The sequence below is a fragment of the Lissotriton vulgaris genome, unplaced genomic scaffold (genome assembly GCF_964263255.1).
Source record: "Lissotriton vulgaris unplaced genomic scaffold, aLisVul1.2 SCAFFOLD_1482, whole genome shotgun sequence".
NCBI classification, from domain to species: Eukaryota; Metazoa; Chordata; class Amphibia; order Caudata; family Salamandridae; genus Lissotriton; species Lissotriton vulgaris.
Window position 1 is genome coordinate 424,197 of NW_028241637.1, and position 7,372 is coordinate 431,568.

The following is a 7,372-nucleotide window of genomic DNA, read 5'->3' on the forward strand; positions in this document are numbered from 1 at the left end:
TTGCACATGCTTTGTAAGGGCGTAGGGCGTAGTTGTAGGGGGGCGTGGCCGACCGTAATGGGCGTGGCCTATGGGCTTCCCCAGTGACGTCGACCGAACCAGAGGAGAGGCGCTGTAGCGATAGATCCGCTACGCGTGCTCTTTTCTTGAGGTCGTTTTTAAAGGGACCGAGTGCTCACAACAGAGTACAAGTTAAAAACAGAATAACCAAAGTATTTACAGCAATTTCTGAATAGCGAGCTCACTCCCGGCTGTGCCTCAGGAGGTGGGTGTCAAGGGCGTCGCGCTTTCTAAACAGCGCTTTTATTCAGCCTAGTTGTAGGGGGCGTGGCCGACCGTAATGGGCGTGGCCTATGGGCTTCCCCAGTGACGTCGACCGAACCAGAGGAGAGGCGCTGTAGCGATAGATCCGATACGCGTGCTCTTTTCTTGAGGTCGTTTTTAAAGGGACCGAGTGCTCACAACAGAGTACAAGTTAAAAACAAAATTACCAAAGTATTTACAGCAATTTCTGAATAGCGAGCTCACTCCCGGCTGTGCCTCAGGAGGCATACATATTGGACCAAGAGCTTGGATGAACCCGTTATTTTGTGTATTTGAATGAGTGATCAATATATAGAGATCATTTTTTGGCCTGTTGAGCATTTTAAATCAATTGCTATTTTGTGCATTGGAATAAGTGACAAACATGTGCTTAATGTATGTTTAACAAACAACATCTGGTGGAAATCCCACTAGTATTCCAAACGCACAACGTGCTATAAAGTATATCAGTGATAAAGTTATTTAACTCAACCAGTTAAACTCCCAAATAATCAGACAGTATTTACATTTGATGAAAAAATCTTTGATTGTATTCAAGAAATAATTGACATTTACTGTGGTCTCATAATAGTATCTGTACACACACTGGTTGTCAAAACTGTAAACAAAATTGCTGTTTTCAAACTGATATGTCAAGTTAATTGAACATGAGCAAAAATCGATTATGGAATTATCATGACTTGGTCACAACTTAAAATAGGCCTGATGCATTTCGGGAAACTCCCTTCCTCAGGGGCAATTTAAATTAAGTTGTGATGCAATCGATTTCTCAAACTCTATACCCCAGTAAGGTTGCCACGTGGTGTACTTTGCAAAATTCCATCACATTCAAAGAAAGGAAACATAAATACTATCCCCATATGAATTGTCGGAAGTAATTCACCTTAGATTCCACCTGTCTCTTTTAATGCAAATCAAAAGCAAAAGAATAAAAACAAAATGTAAAGGCCTTTTTATTTCTCATTTTCATTCTGAATATGTACATGGTTGATTTGGGAGTGTTGTATCACCTCCAACACCCAGGGCTGGCCTTGGGAACCAAACGCAGATCTGGCACAAATGCTAAATGTAAATGAAAATCTCCAGTACTTGTAAAGCGCGAACATGTACCTGAGGGCGCCTAGACGCTGGGGGGAGTCAGAAAGATTAAGAGCCCGATGTAGGTGGCTCCTTACCGATCGGTAAACCCGAAATTTGGTAAATTTCAGGCTTCCCGACCGGTATTGAGCCATTTGCAATGTAGGCGATGATTCCGTTAATACCGAATCGGTATTTACCGATTTGGGATTTACCGAATCATTATTTACCGATTCGGTATTTATGAATCGGTAAATGGCATGTAGGAAGCACTTTTAAGAATGCTTATGTGCTCTAAGTATTCGTTATTTACCACCAACTATTAGTTGGTGATAAATAACGAATACCTTTCAAAAGGCAAATCTGTGCATTTTCAACCGTGCCATGTGACAGACATACATGCCCTTAGCACACAAGCACTATTCAAGGGTGCAACAGGGTGTCAATGTGACACCCTGCCACCCTTGAATGCTTCCCTATTTTACCAAATCAGTATTTAACGATTCAGTAATTCACATTCATTCCTATGGGCCTTCAGGCCCATAGGAATGAATGGGAATTACGGAATCGGTAAATACCAATTCAGTAAATACCGAATCGTACCGATTCGGTAATACTTACCGAATATTTATCGACATAGCATTTACAGATTTTAAAATACCGAATCGGTAAAATTCGGTATTTTAGAATCAGTAAATTTCAATTACCTACATCTAGCCCTAAGTGAGCTATTGCCCAGAGTCACATGGTGCTGGACTGATCTGCCGCCGGCAATCGAACCATGAGCCCTTGGGGTTCCGATGTCAGCCGCCCTGGCCGCTGCGCCTCACCTCTTCCCAAATTAAAGGGCTAAAACCAGCCCTGCTCCCTTCATCTCCTCATGCTAACCCTTTCTTTTCATTCATTCTCTCTCTATTTTCTTTTCTAATCTCTTTCTTCTCCCTCTCATCATTTTCTCGCTGCCTTCCCCCCTCCCTCCATTTCACTATCTCTTTCTCTCTCTTGAAGCCTCCCTCTACCTGCTGCCCACAGATAGGGATAGTGATAGGGGCACAAGGAGCGGCACTGGCCTTTCAAAACCGGTCTCCCATGCCTCCAGTCCACTGGGGAATGAAAGGCCTGTTGGGCCCCGGCCACACTCCTACTTCCAGTGCCTTTGCCAAGCAGTCACAAAACTTGAAAAACAGATGAAAGCCAAAGGCTGAAGAGGGGGTGACAGATAGCTTGCTCCTACTTGTCATGAACATTTTTGAAGAATTGATGACATGAAGTACTTAAGACAGCTAAAGCTAACTGTCTCCGGACTTAAAATTGGCATGGTTTAGCCACTGCCTGCAGGGAGTAAGGATTTACTTACTTACGGTGTATTTTCACATTTAATCTCCTTGTAGCTATAAATTACCTAACTCCCATAGAGTCATCGTTTACAGCTCTGCGCCTGAACAAGCTCTGATAAGATACTGTTCAATTGGACACTTCTGGAAGCTGTGTGTGTCTGTCACTCATCTGAATGATGTTGCCAATAACATGGACCAAAGGCAGTTAGCGTCTGTAATTGAAGAGCAGTGACATCAGAGCCCGCTTGGTTGTACAAGTTATTCCTTGCAACATTCTCCTGTGCGTATATTTAGCTTCTCCTAGTGTATTGACTATTTTCCCTGATGTTACATTGATGGTCAACTGACCCACTTAAAGTAGCCTGTGCTAAATTAACATTGGCACCAGTGGGTCTTTACTAAAGGTCAATCACATGGCAATAGCACTGCACCTTTTTTTAATAAATACACTGTGCCTAGCCTTTGGTTTCTTATAGCACAATTATTGTTGAATGAAGATGATAGAATTGAACACAATTAATCATCGATGCTATGAACATTTTTCTAACGGTGGGCGGCCAGCTACGCTCCGTCTGCGGAGTGTGCGTAGTGCCGCCTACTCCGCATTTTGCGGAGCTGGCGGAGCCAGGCGGCACTACGCACGCTCCGCAGACGGAGCGTAGCTGGCCGCCACCCGCCTACCTCCCGCCCTCCCTAAATACTTTGAAATCAAAGAATCAAATAATTTAAAAAGCACTTACCTTGCCGCCGCTGCCCGCCGCGTCCCCGGGGCTCACTATCTTCCGTCTTCCGTCATCTATACTAATGCGCATGCGCGGGCGGCCGCGCATGCGCATTTTCTCGTGAAAATGCGCATGCGCGGCCGCCCGCGCATGCGCATTAGTATAGATGACGGAAGATAGTGAGCTCCGGGGACGCGGCGGGCAGCGGCGGCAAGGTAAGTGCTTTTTAAATTATTTGATTCTTTGATTTCAAAGTATTTAGGGAGGGCGGGAGGGAGGCGGGTGGCGGGGCTTGTGGAAAATAGAAAAATTGATGTACATAAGCAGCGTTCATTTGCCCTCTCCCGTCCCCCTCCCTGTAGGCACCACGTATACCCTGAAATATTGACCGTATCACTCTGCCAGTAAAAGCCCGTGCCCATATGTACATGACAGCCATTTTAGGCACCTTGGCCTCTTGCCCACTCATTAGAATCACTGGCTTCCCTCCTGCGCGCATTTGAGCACCCCCCTCCCACTCTCACATGCATAGACCATGAAACCCAGCACTCTGCGCGACCCTGCTATGAAAGGCAACCCTCCTGCTTGACCCAGGCACCCCCCCCCATTTCCCTCTTGAAGAAGCATCCTTCGCCTCAGCTGACATAGCCCCCCAGCTGTATCTGACTGCCCCTGTTCTCTCATGTACGGGTCATAAGACCTCTCTCTCTCTGTGCGACTCTGACCCTGCGCGCACCCTGACCCCCTCCTTCTCCCTCACATGGACAAGTCATAAACCTTCCTCCTCTAAAAGACCCTGTCCTTGGGAGTCACGGCCGCGCCTGACCAACACCTCCTTTCCTTTCATGAATAACCCCTCTGTTAGCAAACCCTCCCTCCGCGATGGACTGTCCACACATGTCCGAGGCCATCGCCTAAGCCGGGAGACACTGTTTACTGCCCTTTATTGTATGGAGTCACTCCTCTTCAAAGGACCCACTATTGATCCTGGCCTCCCCACCCCCTGGGCTACGATCAGGCGCACACATCCTAATAATCAGCGGAACATTCAGCTGCGTCATTGCCCCCCCTCTTATCAGCAGGTCAAGGGTCCCTATTGTGAACACATGTGGGGTAGGATTGACACGAGGACTATGGGGTGGTCTTTTCTTTGTTTCACAATGCTGTGACTGTAATGCCAAGTGTTTTGTAAAGTATAAAACACAGAGTCTCAGCTCACTTGTTAGAGCACCTCCCGATGGCACCTTGTTTCGTGTCTGACATGACAGGCTCTCCTCATGAGAATTAAACTCTGTTCTTGATTCCTGCTTCCAGCGCCCGTCTCTTTATTTTGGTAATTATTCAGAATGGGAACTAAGAGGCGTCTTGCGCCAGCAGCCTGGGCATCGATGGTAATATGGGCTCCTGTTCCACAATTGGTGTCCCAACGCGGGGTCCATCAGTGACATAAGGTCCAGTAAGAGAGATCCAGACGATGAGGTGAACATCTAAATGATCGGAGTATACCTGCCTTGAGAGGGCCCTCGTCCGGCTGCCGATTGAATGAACTTCACCTATTCTGAACGGACCTCTCTTGAGTGACCTACTGTCCTGACTGGAATCCCACAGGACTGCTGCGGTAAAATCATGGAGTAAGAGAACGATCGGGCGCTGGAAGGAGGAAGGCGAAGAACTGCCCACACGGTCCGGTCCGGGTAAGGTCGCATAAATGCGACAAATTGTGAAATGATTGTTTGTTGGATAATACTAGTATTACACTTTGTTGAAACCTCTGGAGATTCACCGTCTGCAAACGGAGAAAACAACAGGCTCTCCCTTTGCAAGCAGTGAAGGATAGGTAACGCAGACTTTTGTCCCCATTGTAATCCGTCGTGCCTATCTTCCTCCCCCACTGTTTCCCGAACTGTCGTTCGTGGATTATTGTCTGGAGATTCTTTGTCTGCAAACAGGGAAGAACAAGGTCTCTCTTTGCAGGTAGAGAAAGAGTAGGTAACGATAACTTTTCGTGCCCACTTATTCTCCCCACTGATTGTTTGATTGACCGAACATTGATTGTTCGGTATTGGTTCGTTTGAGGTATTCACCGCCGCCAAACAACGGAGAATAGAAATATTCTGCCTAGTCTTTGCCCGCCGTGATAAGATAGGTAATGCAGACTTTTGTCCCCGTTGTAATCCGTCATGCCTATCTTCTCCCCACTGGTTGGTAGCCTGTTTAGCCCGGACCGCTTATTAGAGATGAACCATCCAGCTCCACTGGAGGGCACACCTAATAAGGACATGTTCATTAAGTGTGGACTAGTCGCTATAGCTTATAATAGGTTATGGCATAAAAATACAAGAAAAAGAGTTGAGCGAAATCAGTAGGCCACTGATGAGTTATCAACTTCGCTAAAAATAAAATAAGAAATGTTAGAAATAACTCGCAATAAGAAACATAAAAATGGCGAGGGAAGACAAGCTTGACACCAAGGCAGCCACGAGGTAGCTAGGCTCCATTGCCTATTCCTGCTCCAAACATGTCTGCCTCATTGCCCGTCACGCCCAAATAACGGTACCACATTGCGAACTACCAACGGAAGGTTCTGGTCCAACCACGAGTCGTTGGAGACATTCTGACTATGCTGGAACCTGCCTGACCTCGCCCAAAATGGCGCCGATACACGAAACAAAACTTTCAAACTCCCTGTTCACCCGGATTGCTCGAATCTTGATGCTTTGAGATACGTGTGCATTTTTGGACAATGAAAGTTGATAAGATGGATAGTGATTATGTGCTTAGAGAAGAAAGCAATACAGATATTGATCATATGTTTGGACAATGAACTGACTTAGGGTGGGTACTAATTATGATTTGGAAAATGAATTGGTGTAATTTAGACAGTGAATGAGCATTTGGATAATGAATTAATGAATCAATTGAAAAACTGAATTCTTGACATGCATCATGCTTGCTCTGTAGGGAAGTTTAATACGATTTTATTGCACTGCTGCACTTTATGCAATGAACTGCCACCAACTTCGTTCTTCTTATGTACAGTTTCAACCTGCTCCGTGGCCGGTCCACTGGGTTGTAGGCCTGTATTTATACATCAACACTTTTTATTAAAAGTATTTTGAAAAAGAAAGCATAGTTGTAGCGGTTGCATTAATGAGTTTTGGATGTTTTGCTACTGTGAGCGAAGAATAAGTATGATGAAAGCTGAAGGTTAAAAAGGACCAGATATTTAGCAGCTACATTATGTGTCACAGGCAGCCGGAAAAGTGTTTTAGACGCCCTTAAAATGACACCACAGAAATGCCACCTGACCGCCACCCTTGCACCCAACAAAAGGGGTTGCGACCAAGTAACTCATGTAGATACGCGGATCGTCAATGATTATCTATCTGACATTACTGGTCCCTCTGGGCTCAAACGCCGAGATGGTAAAGAAATGCAGTACGTGGAGATAGGTCGAGTATGTGGTAGGTAAAAACATTTTCGGACTACTGCATGCTGATGTGCTTTGAATGCTGCCCCCCCACCCCTTCTTTCTCCTCCCTTCTGCAGGTCGCGTTGGAACATTGACTGAAGTATGGGAGAACGATGATCAAACCACCGACGAAAAAGGGAAGGAGGGAATAGGAGCATAGTCCTTATGACGATAAGTTTTTAAAAGACGTAGATTTAAACATGACTGTTCCTCCTTAGGACATAGCAACTGGGAGGATGGACTGACATAGAGACTTGACGGGTACTGTAGGACGAAAATTGACTCGAAATAATACGTTAGATAATGTAACTAGACGTTTGACTAGGTAGGGAAAGGACAAAGGAAAGTGTGTGGGTAAGGGTTACCACGGCACCACCCGTCTGGGAAGTTAGAAATGATGCTGATGTTCAAAATGTACTGCCCCCCTTCTCACACTCTTA